The 12213-nt window shown below is 39.8% G+C and overlaps 1 protein-coding gene across 3 annotated transcripts in view; it reads right to left on the reverse strand.

The window, feature by feature from the left end:
- pknox2 (pbx/knotted 1 homeobox 2) overlaps window positions 1-12213 on the reverse strand; it is a 119185-nt gene that overhangs the window by 71814 nt on the left and 35158 nt on the right. The gene's annotated exons all lie outside the window — the stretch shown is intronic.

The following is a 12213-nucleotide window of genomic DNA, read 5'->3' on the forward strand; positions in this document are numbered from 1 at the left end:
TGTGTGTCATGTTTGCCTGCAAGTCTTCCCTGTGTGCTCTGTGTTTCTGGTGGATTTTTATTTCTTAAGTAAATTTTATTGTATTTCATCTCATCAAATCAGTTTTATTTTACTCTGCACTTTGGGTCCTCCTCTTTTGTTTTCTGTGAACTGTGACACAATGATTTTAGGATGGTCTGTACCTCTGAGGTCATCCATGGGGCGGTGCTGTGTGCTAGTATGATCCACAACAAACAAAAACAGCCTTGAAGTACCCCTCTCAAAATTCATGAGTTATTTATTCTACAGTACTGTTCTATGTCTCTTCCTTTAGTCACATGACTCCTCTGTTTTCTAAAACATGATCCAGTCTCTTTTAAAAATCCTCAAATGGAGCGCTCCAGAAAGTTTAGTCAGGTCAAGTTTATTCAGCACGCTAATTCACTGTGCATTTTACTTCCTCCATGCAGTCTCTCCTTCACACACGACCGCTCATATTCCTGTGGTCATCAGCTGTTCTCATCACATCGATCCAACAGAACTGCACCACACCCTCATTGATGTTAGCCTATCATACTGCTGCTGTCATTTTCAAATATGGCTGCCTCTTTCTCCAGTGCGACCCGACATCCTCCACAATGATGAATGATAAATATTTACCTTCAAGTCATCATCTTGTCTCCTGACAGAAATACATTTCCCCCTCTCCTCCAAACTGTCAGGTCTGTTTTAAGGCACTCTTTAGTGTTTCTTCTGTCTTTGTAAACACATTGCCTATCTCTGGTTGAGGAACCCTTCAGCATCTGTTCTCCTTCAAACACAGTTTTATGTCCTTAACCGTCTCCTCTCTCTTTTTTAGCACCATGTTCTGTTTTAGGTACACTAAAGCATCTGTGTCTTCTCTGACATGTTGTGAGGTCAGTGTGATGGACTCTTTACAGGTTTTATAAATTCTCAAACACTCTGTGTCTCTGTCTTGAGGAACCCTTTCACATCTGTTCTTCTTTCTAACATGCTGTCAGCAGAGTGCAATCTATTTGATGAAGTTTAGCCGATAACCTTCCTGTTTAGAAAAAACACATGATTGGTTGTGCTTTCTGATCACCCAAACTTTCCTATCTCCCTCCAGCTGTCTGCTGGTTTTCTATCTTTAACCTCTGCATTAAGTATGACCAGTTAGAGACAGCAGCAGCCTGCAATAAGAGAGATGTACAGCCCTCAACTCTGATGAATAGCATGAGAAGTAAAAGAGACTGAAGACCCGTTTGTTTAGACCTGACTTTGTTTCATCCGTCTGTTTCTCTTTGATTCACCTTTTTCATTGTGCAGCACTTTGTTACGTCTGTTCTTGAAAGGCGCTATAAAAATATACTTCACTAACTAACTCCATCAGATGACAAAGGTTTGAGCTGACTGCCCACAGCAGACAGAGCCTGTGGATAAGTGGCCTCATTTCCAGCCTGTATGATGCTTCCTTGTTGTTTATATCACTGAATTTCCCTCGACACCCTCACTGTGGTTCCTATTTGCATGCCGTCCCCAAAACAGATAATTACCTCCCAGAGAAGAAGTGTCCATGCAGAGCTCTAAACTTTTGCACTGACTCAGGACTTCTTCAATTTAAGAGGATTCTTCTATTGTAATGTTACATTGAGATGTGCACTCACTAATTTCTTCCTCCACATCAGTGTATATTGATGTGGATGATTGTTGTTTTGCCAAATGATGCAACAGTGAATTTATGCTAAGGTATGTTAAAGCTTAAAAGCCAACAGCTGACAGACTTTAGCTATAACAGCCTGATTCCCTCCTGTGCTCCTACAAACAGGCCAGCAGATTCATAAAGCCAGGAAAGTCAGCGTAGCAGGAGCAGTACATCTACTTTACAGTATCCATTACCACACTGACTCCATAATGCTGCTGCTCATAGGTGAACACGTTGCTTTACACAGCGTGTAATAGAATTTGGCAGACCCCTCATCTACAGCAGCCAAAGAGGCCATCGAGCTGAAATGTCTGCAGACAAAGCGCGTCAGCTTTAGGATGCTGCTGAGAGGGAAGGTGAAGAGTAACTCATCCTGACACTGCAGAACACACACTGTATAACAAACTATGTTCTTTTACTAATGCTTTCAACGCAGACAACAGAGAGAGGGGTCAACACTTCTGTGGAGAGTTAGTAAGATAAGCTTTGTTTGGATTGTTCTGAACAGTTAGTGGAGGAGGAAAATAAAAATACACAAATGTAAAGCCCTCACACATTATGAAATACTTGTTTGGTCGTATCTACTTGACAGTAACATGAAAGAGTTAGACACAAAAAAGGAGAAGATGACATCATCTCTCTCTTCTAGTTGAATTCTGTAACTGAGAATCAATTTTGAGAATGAAGTCAAGATGTTGAGAAAAGAATAACTTACTAATACTTCAGAATAAACTCAAAGGAACTTTTTCTTTTTGCATCTTAAAAAAGAGTCAAACATTTTGATAGTAAAGTAAAAATAAGGAAAATAAAGTTCATTTTGTCATTTTTAGTGAAGTTAGTTTTTTGGTTTATTTTCAGATTTATTGTAAACTAAGTTAAAGCCCTTGTGAGGAGCTTTTAACTGGCTGGGAAGAAGACTTAAATTGACATGGTTGTCCATATTATAACAGAAAATAACAGCCGAGACCACCAGCAACAAGATCAACTATTTCAATGTTGTAACTTTTATAAACAGTGAGAAGGTGCAGGTGTTGTACCAAACAATTGCAAGCTGAAGAGATAGCCTTACTTTACATTTTTAATAGTGCACAATGAGTGACATGTGACTGTCAAAGGAAGCAGGAGATTTTTGTTAGAAAATAACACCTGACCATGTGCAGAAGAAAATCAGCCAATGATAAGATTTATATCACATCCATACACACAAAATTGAGACAGTCCAAAAATTACTGATAGCAACTTTAAAAACAAAAAAAGAATTCATTAATTAAATAACAAATACATTAATAAATGAATAAAGCTGAACCTCTTGTATCAGTGCAAAGTAAAACTATAAATATATAAAACATTTATCTAATAATCATTTTCTTTGTTTCTCTTATTTTGAAAATTAAGTGAAAATATGATAATTAAAAAAAAAAAAGAAAAATAAAGCTGAAGCTTAATTTCGTAATTTTGTAAATAGAAAAAACTACAATGAAACAACAACTATTTTATTGAGACTTCAAAACAGGCAACATTTGTTTTACATTCCAACTTTATTTTCAAAATTCACTCCCCAAAATCATTCATTTTAAAAATTTCGAGGTTAAATATAACACTACCGCATACGTACCTTTATGCCTGTGTTTATTCTGGCGCCCCCTGTGGACAACGCCGTGCCTACTATCTCCTGCTGATTTTGTCCTGTACCTGAGTAAGAGGTGTTTTTAACCTAAAGTCTCCTCCTGCTTTCTTTAAGCAGTCACATCAATCACTCATTGGGAATCGGTTCCATGAAAAACATAAAGAAAGGTTGTTTTCATAGCGTACAGCTCATAACTCCATCAGACACCCACCCCCTGCTGGCTGTTTCAGGTATTACAAAATGACTATAGTGAAATAATCAGCCTCCTTGCTGACGGTCTCACTTTCTTTTTGGACAGATGCACCTGTATCAGTTTCAGTCTGTTTCATAACCAGTAAGAAAGTCCTCACAGACGCTTGAAAGCTCCGCTTTGTTCCTGACATGTGAAGCGCTTGTCTGTCTGTTTCTAAATCTAAACTAAGAAGAAGAATTTACTCTGAAAATAAGATTTCTTGCAGTGATTTTCAGTTAAAGGCTTGTCGTCTCATGATCTTTCTGTTGGAGCCTGGTTGGATCCATATGATCAGAAAACAGATATTTTCACAGCAATTAGAGCAGAATGTATCATCAGACAACAACAGGAACAGATTTAACAGCTCTGAATGATATTACGACCCTCAGTGGGCCCGTGGTGGCGTGGGCTCTCCTCTAACCTCTCTGCAGATTCACAGTCTGTATTATTGCCTCGATCTCATAACATCCTGTTCTGTCTCAGACGTGTATTTGCATCCAACCATGTTTTCGCCCTTCTAAGTCTCTCTCTGTCTAAATGAGGTGTGAAAAATGTGGGAGTATTTGGACCGGACTGTCCACTTTCTCCTGAAATATAAAATTCCTACATATCCTTTGCTGTTACTTTGCCAGAAATGAAATAGCTGCCCTTAAGACGGCTTCCAAGAGCATGAGACACGTAAAAGTAGCTGCTTCTAGCCAGAGGAATTATACACATTTATCTGTTATCACTGCGTCTGTTTCTCACAGTATGTCTCTCTTCATAATTGTCTTCTAGAGAAAGATAACCTGATCGTTTTTTTTAAAGGAAAAGAGTTTGAATCGTGGTGATTTGGCTCTCCCCCTCCATCTGTTTTGTTTTCCTTCCATCTCCCTCTTTTTGATGAGCTGGGTCTTCAGTCCCCCTTATAAAATCCCATTAGCTCTTAATGAAGTCGGGCTCCTAGCCTCTCGGCCTCACCTCATTTAGCACGATTGTCTGGCGGCCATTAGCATGGAGGCAATTACAGCCGCACGACAAGAGTAATTGGAAATGCCGACAGGGACCCTGAGAAATGGGAATAAATAAATATAAAAAAATATTCAAACTAATAAGCTTCCATTCAGATGGCAGGAGGGAGCCGCATGTGTCTAAGTTAAATCAACATAATTACAATTAGAGCTGGTAGGGTAAAGAGCCGGGTGAGGGAGAAACAGATCTGGATGGATGGAGGGTGGTGGTTAAACACAGAGGTACAGAGTGAGATGTGGGATCACACAGTGAAGCTAATAATGTAGAGCATGAGTACCACCCAAACTCATATAACACAGAGGTCAGAGAGGACAGCTTCAGCCTGCTCTGAGTAAAGGTAGCTTAGCACTGAGCAGCCTGAACACAAACGAAAATCATTCATTAAAGAGTCTAAATGCTAAGTCAGGACGCAGGGAGTAGATCTGGCAAGCTTTATTTTTAATTTGTCTTTCAAGACACGTTCTTCACTAAAGATGATGAATGGAAATTTACTACAAGTGTCAGCATTCTCCACGATTAGGATTCAATTTGACTTTCAATTCTAAAGGTCAATGTTTGATTTTAATATTATTTCTGCACAAAAACTACACCACATTTTTAAATAGGCCTAAACCAGGTTTTAGAAATAAGTACTTTTTCTCTGAATGTATCTCATCCAAGGCTTCTATTAGGTTTGCTGTTTTAAAATACAAAAATCTATTTTTATAGACAAGGATTTTATTTTCTTTTTCATGGTCAAAAAGGGATAAAAAAAAATAAAAAAAAATGATTAAAATTTTCTAGTTAATTGCTGTTTCTTTCTCTATTTTCTGAGACGGGATGTGGTCACAGGCATGTGTACAGCCAAATAAAAAAGGCAGAGGTACTTCGAAAGGAGACAGTCCACCCTGCAGGCACTCTCACTGGGTAGCCCTTGGCAGCTTACTCGGTGGCCTTGTAGCTGCTTTTTTCAAATATCGCAATGTCAAATATTAAACACAAGTCATTAACTTTTCTTTGGGAAACATCATGTTTAAATATTCCTGTATATGGTGGTGCAGGTGCAATGCTCATGGTGGATTAAGATTAGGTTAGACTGAGTCCTGTCAGTAAGATGGGACTGGATCTTATCCTGTCTTGATGTTGGGTCTTTTGTAATAATTTAACAGAGTACAGTCTAGACCTGCTCTGTTTGTAAAAGCATCTTGAGATAATGTTTGTTGGGATTTAGCGCTATAAAGATTGATTGAATGTGGATTGGCTGAAATGGGTTTATGGTACTAAAATTGGCAGCCCAAATTCATCCAAATACAGTTTGAATATCCTTGATTACTGTCAGATATACAACATTTTATGACTGAAACACGTTGGATATTGTGATGTGTGTGTTTTAGTTTTGGCCTCTGAGTCTAAATGAACAAGCAGCCCTGGGTTGGCAGCACTGGGTTGAATCAGAATATGTGAAGCCTTATGTTAATGTGTATACTAGTAAAACATTAGGTTTCACAAGTTGAATACAGCATAAAGGTTTTTTGTTCTCTATCTATTTTCTGTCCCAGAATAAAGGCCTGTGAACATGTAGTCATTCAAACATTTGTGTATGGTGTTCAACCCTGACAAACAGATTACAATGTTGTTGGTTTGTTTTGGTAAACATTTTGGTTTCATTTCTGTTTAGCTTTTGTTGTTGCTTTGTCTTCTCCAATTGCAGCAGTGTCATCTCTGTGCTAGTGCAAGCTTCAAGTAGCATGCTTAGCTGTGTCTTCCATGTTATTTTTCTTTACACATGCAGGAGTAGGCGGAAAGTTGAGATTTAAACAATAACACAGAAATCCCTGATCTTACTTTTGATTCCAATCATACGTCTTAAAGAATTGAAACTGTGATTTACAGAGATAAACTAAAGTAGTTGAACAATGGGGTCGGATGCTGCTGAATTTGAAGTTACTTTAATGATATACCTATTATAAAACATTGTTCAACACTATGTTCATCACCAGCAGCTGCTGCTATCTCAATTCTCAAAGTTATCAAGTATTTAGGACTGATACACATTTCCAGATGTCTTGATTTAACTAAAACCCTCAGACTTATCACATAATCCTGGCAGGACTCAAATCAAAGTGAGGAAACCTGCAACAAAGCAAATGAGAGTCTCTCCATGAGCAACACTGAATGAGGTCCTAAAGACTTTACTGCCAGCTCTCCAGCAGCATCCAATCTGTAACAACACGCTGTGTGTGTGAGATGAATTACAGCAGGTAATGTTGTTGTGTTACCCCCAACAAGGAGGAAGGGTTTTTTGTCTAGTCTGTGTGTCTGTTTGTTTTGTTAGATTAAACGATGCTCAAAAAGTCTTACATTACTAATTCTGCATAAAAAGATGACACAAGTCAACAGATTACGGGAGAAGGTGGAAGGTGTCAAGAAAGCATGGGGTGCAGTAGTCTGTATAACATGTGGGGCGACGGCTTCAGTGTGCCAGAAAACATTTCAGTCATGAGAAACGCGCTGCAGCCTAGGACATGGTGCCAAATCAAAAGCACAGAAATGTGCTGTAAATGAAAACACATGTTGCTAAGATCCAAACCAAATACCTTTACAACGTAAACACTGCAAGTACAGAAATTATACACAAACACAAACCCTATGTGCAAAAGAAAACACTGCACATTCTGTGAGCATAATTTAAGTCATCCAGGCCTCTAGAGGGAGCCCAGTGGAACAGCTGGAGACAGGTTTCAGAGAAGTGTGATGTTGATACTGGAGTGGGATTCTCAAACAGACATACATTTTCTGTTTCAGCATTGCTTTAGATGGAGAAACAGCCAGGGCGTTGCTAGCTAAAAGAGCTGAATGTCTATGAACAGGATTTAATGTTAAATGCTAGTTTGTGTATTCAGACATTAATTGGGACACTGGAGCTCGCATCATGACACCCGGGCTGTGATGGGTAACGTTAATCCAGTACGTCTGCTCACCTTTAGCTAGCTAACAGTAATAAATCAGAGTTTATAAGGTTTAGTCATTGTTAAGTTACAGTTCCTAATTTCACGTAGCTACAAATCAACGCATGACCTCATCACTGCATCCTGACAAAAGTGATGAAGAAAGAAAAGTATGATTCGAAAGAAGATCTGTGTTCATTAATTTACTTCCGCAACAAATGAGACACATCTTTACCACAGAGGCTGATGGTGCTCATGGGAAATGTAGTCGTCATCCCAGAAATGTGCTGCAGCGTCAGAAGTAAGTTAAAAAAGCCAGTTAAAGTTCATACTGCAAAACAATACACAAAGAAAAGCCAAAAAAAATACTTTATAGAAATACAAAAACAAAGCCCTAAAACCAAGAGTTGAGGAACACGATGCATATGTCGTACAACCACATGTGAGTCTTACAAGCCTCTGAAAGATTTTTAAGGCATGTTGGGCCAAATAGCTTTTCTGAAGTAATGGCTTCAAACTGTTTCTCCTGCTGATTAGCTTAGTTAGCCGTGCAAATACTGGTTTGTAGAGTCTTAATCGATTGGAATCACTGGAACATTAAACCGGTTGGTGAATGGTGAGAAATGAAATTGAAGGAACCCTGAGACTGTCTCTTGACCTTTAAACACATTAAACACAAAACAGAACACACCAATCCCATCATACGCAGGCTATGACCTTTTTGTTCTTTTCTTGAGGAATGTTTAAGGACTACTCAACAATAAGAGTTTGACCTGAGAAGCAATTATGCGCACTGAACAACACTTAGTGTTTGAGTGATTTTCAGAGAATGACAACCCGAGTGAATGTTCAGTGTAATGTTTGTTAAATCTAGTAAAATAAAACCACATTAAAACGGACGTAATTGTTCCATTTTCTCGCCACTGCATGAAGTAAAAGACAACTTTAGAAGTCTGGGAGAGTGATACTGAAACAACAGCAGGCTGTGAGCTGCAGGCTGGGTGCCAGATTGCCATGGCATTTCTCCTGTTAACACCCCCACTCCTCCATGCCCCCTTGCTCCCACCGCCCACCACCACTGTTGCCCCCTTTCCTGCCTCCTAAGCTGAATGACAGGTGGCAGAAACCCGATCAGCTCGGCCTTCATCAAGGAAGCACTCCCTTCAGAAACGGGCATGCTGCCCACTCGCCCACCCGAACGCCACAGCACTGGGGGCTCAGAGGCTGGACGTGGTGTGTATGCCTCTTTCAGTGTGTTGTGTGTGAGTGTGTGTGTGAATAAATGAGGCAGGGGATGGGGGAGCTAGGCTACAATGGACACAGATCCATGGGAGGGAAAGGGGGTGAGGGGTGTAATGGACTTTTTGGCTGAAGAACCAAGCAGCAAAGCTGGCACTGGGTGTGCAGGGCTCAAACGGGAAACGGGGGGCCAGCTCCCACAATAGTCCATGTGAGAGTCCCACAGGGCCGTCCACAATAGCGGGGCGAGCGACTGTTGTCAACAACGACCTCTGAGACCTCACTGCTTGAACTGATGGTCCCACCCTTCAGCACTTCCCTTTTAGCGCAGCCACACAGCTAAATCAAGATCATTACTGGAGACATGTATGTGCAACATGTGGACAGTCGTGTCATCTGGACGCACTTTGTGGACTGGCTACTGTGCTATAATACGAGGCTGAAGGTTCATACATATTCTCCATTTCTAAATCCCACACTCAAATTTCCAAACTCCTGCAGGTTTCAGAGTCAGAGTACAAACAGCTGGATGTGTCATATTCATAAATGATTTTTAAAATCCAGCTTTTAACTTTCTCACCATGATGTTAGGATTCATTGTTACTGATCGACATCACGGCTGCTCAGTATACTGATGATGGATAAAGTTCACTGAGAAGAAAACACACTAAGTAAGGAAGTAAAAGAGGAAACAGGAAGGAAAGGGGGGGAAAGAGGAACAAATAAAAAGAGGGAATGTGGGAAATTAAATAGAATAAACAGTTGGTAATGCAAAGCTAACCCTTCTGCAGACTTATGCACAGAGTACAGAATAAAACTCAATAAAACAACAAAAAGTTTCACATTTCATTGAATTGCTATTTACAGATTATCAGATTAGAGAATGAACTTCAAGAAAAAAGTAACAAACACTGACACAGGAATCATTGAACTGCTAAAGGCTACGCCCACCTGAGGACTGGACCCACCTGAGGACTGGACCCAACTGAGGTCTGGACCCACCTGAGGGCACCCTGAGGTTTACAGTTAAAGGTGTGTTTTGGTTACAGGAGCTGTTGTGACTTCGCTCCATAAGTGCAGCATGTCAGCTTGAACTAAGGCCGTATTTTAGCTTCACTTTATTTTACAATGGGAGGAGATGGAGGTGTGTCATCCATATTAAAACTTAGTGGTATCTATGCATCTCATTCATTCTTCATGTCCATGGAAAATACATGATATGAACACAGCCATGAATGAAGATGATCCTGTTTACTTTTTCTGATAAATCCATTGCTGTTTAACTTAGAAGTGGTCAGATAATTTAAATATTTAAAGACAGCTAAGTAAGAGTGATATTTTGACATTTCTTCCAGTCTCTAGATTTGACATTTGTCCCACTGCACAGGATTCTGAGCGTAGAGTAAAATATCAGTGTTGAAGGGAAACCTTGCATAACACAGAAATAACACAAGACGTTACAAAGAACCACTTCTCTGCTACTATCATGTCCTGGCATGTTTTGCAGCCCCTCATCTTCAACAAGCTGAGACATCTTGATGTACTCTACAACACTTCCTGCTCTCACACACTAAATCAGATTGAAAACCTATCGGCTATCTATAAGGACAAAGTGCAGCAGAGCATCTTGGCGCGAAATTGGAAATCCTCAGAGTAACACAGGCCTGTCCTTGTGCAACCCACTGTCCCTGTTCTCCATGAAAAAGTTTATTTGTGTAAAACAGCTCTACGAGCAATCACTGCACGGGCTGGGATGATGGTAAGGGGTGGGGGGGGTGGGGGTATAATGGGGGGGTCTCCAGCCAGGAGGAGATTTAATTAGTGAAATCTCATTAAGTCTAACAAAATTAAGCGTAAAACAATCCTTGGTGGGGAATAGCGCTGGAGGTTTTTGGGTGATGGAAGGGAGGGCAGGAGGGGGAACACTTAGGGACTGAGAGGACATGGAGACTGGCTGTGCGATTAGTCCGGTCTTTGTGTGGGAAGAGACAAACGGCTTAGTATAACTAAACCTCCTCTGGCAATCAAGTAGAAACTGCTATGTGCGCACAGAAACCCCACCGTCTCAGCTCTTATTTTCACTATGGCCTCTTCCACTATGAGAGCCATCACACAATCTGACTACAAAGACTTATCAGGATTTAGAGAAACATTTTCAATAGCTAAGCGTTTATGAAAAGATCAGTTTAAGCAGAGGGGTCGATGTTAGAAGAAAAGAAGAATGACAGAGGACGGAGAAGTGGATCCAAGAGCTGGACTGTCAGTGCAGGCAGTGCCAAAACAACTACTTAATTACAATTATTAATGTAAATTCAATATCAGATCATTGAAGACATGTTTAACAACAGGGAAATGTTTGGAAAAATAAGCTTTTACCCTGGAGGAAAAGTAGAATGCGAGTATCAAGTGTCGAAACAAACTCTGTGATTTTTTTTCTAGACTCAACAAAGTTTTCTGCCTCAACCTCACCTCTATTTTCAGATCCTGCTATACTGTGAAAATCAATACACAAGTCACAGTCGTATATAAGATGGTTTTCACCTATTTGGCCCGATAAAAAATCAGCAGTCAGGTACACTGACTTTCTAACATTAAACTGATAAAAACACAACAGATAAACATCGGCTGACATCAGTGCATGGTGGTAAATATCACCAAACACAGATACCTGAAACATAGGTACATCCCTACTAGGGGTGTTAAAGTATATATAAATGTGTACAGCACTGTTTCGTTACGGCCCCTTTGGTTCGGTGCAGACACGTACCGAAACGGTCTCACGGGGCACCAATTCTGCATAGTTTTTAATCATAACGTGACTATTCTGGCACAGATGTGTACTGGTTAAGTGGCAAATGGACCTCTGACATTTACTCACCAAACAAAACACTTGCTCGAATTTGGTGCTTGAAGCAGATTCTGCATGCTTATATGTTTTAATTAATTATTTTTTAATAAAAATCCTTAAAAATATATATTTCATTTAAAATGGAAAAAGGAAAAGAGAAGAAATCTTAGCAGGCCTGCAAGCCTGAACTGTCAGTGCTGCACTTTAGATCGTGTGTAAAAGTTCTTTAAGTTCCTATGGAAAATTCCTTTCAATTAAACCTTTATTTTCTCTTTACCGTTTCGAAAACGTGTCAAACCGAAGCTTCAAAATTGTGTACTGAATGGAACTGAAATGTGTGTGTTCTGTTACACTCCTAATCCCTACTAGAGATCACAGAAAGCGAAGGCTTTCCTCTGTCATTATTCAGGAATAGAGCTTTTAAAACAACACCAACATTTCAGATAATCTCCAAACTTGATAAAAGTGCAATGATATACAAATGAACATCAAATCAGCCTTAAGAAGCCAGCACCTACATCTTAACCATCAGCAGGTTGAAAGACAAGTCTCCTTCAAAATAAAGCCCAGTGTCAGTAAGGTCGCCTGTGTAAATACAGTTTTGAATAAAATAATAACAAAATACAATCTATTTGTTAAAACAAA

The sequence above is a fragment of the Notolabrus celidotus genome, chromosome 5 (assembly GCF_009762535.1).
Source record: "Notolabrus celidotus isolate fNotCel1 chromosome 5, fNotCel1.pri, whole genome shotgun sequence".
NCBI lineage: Eukaryota > Metazoa > Chordata > Actinopteri > Labriformes > Labridae > Notolabrus > Notolabrus celidotus.